This window comes from Cyprinus carpio, chromosome B22, assembly GCF_018340385.1.
Source record: "Cyprinus carpio isolate SPL01 chromosome B22, ASM1834038v1, whole genome shotgun sequence".
In the NCBI taxonomy this organism is placed as follows: Eukaryota; Metazoa; Chordata; class Actinopteri; order Cypriniformes; family Cyprinidae; genus Cyprinus; species Cyprinus carpio.
In genome coordinates this window covers 6,204,178-6,204,965 of record NC_056618.1, presented here as the reverse complement: position 1 = coordinate 6,204,965, position 788 = coordinate 6,204,178, and positions in this window count along the sequence as shown.

The window sequence follows — 788 nt, the reverse complement described above, 5'->3', positions numbered from 1 at the left end:
GACGGACAGTATACCGCATATACATTCTCAATGGAGGGACAGAAAAGTTTCCTCGGACTAAATCTAAAAATATCTTAAACTGTGGCCCCAAGATGAACCGAGGTCTTCACGGTTTGGAAATCCATGAGGGTGAGTCATTAATGACATAATTTTCATTTTTGGCTGAACTAACTATAAGAATGCTGCGAGCTTGACGTAGACAGCGTTTCCTCTGGATGTCCTCAATAGCAGGAAGGGGCGGTGGCCCTGTGGGATGTTAAGTTGCCACCTTACCCTCTGCAGTGCTTTTGCGGTCAGGCAACCGAAAAGTTCTCATACCAGACCGTAATACAAACTGGTCAGGATGCTCTCGACCGCGACACCTGTAAAAAGTTCACCAGATGGTTGAAGACAGCTGGTTCTTCTTTCAGTGTCCTGAGGAAGAAGAGATGTTGGTGCGCTTCGGGTGGTTCTTCTGATAAAGCCCATCAGAGAAAAACAAAAACAGATAGTTGAGAGGAGACAGACAGAGAGATGAAAAGAGACAGACACTCTCAAATACTTTTACAGTACTCACTACATGGTAAGGAGTTAAAGAACTATCATAGCCACATGAAGCTGGTCCCTTCTCTGAATTTCTTCTCTTCACTGACAATAAGTCCCTATAAAAAGTCATATGAAGTCACATGAAGGTAAATTTAAGAGGTAAACACTTTACAATATGGTGTCATTGATAAACACTAGTTACCGTATTAATTAACATGAAGCGGCGCACGAAAAACGCGAAAGCGTTTCAATGATACGAAAAC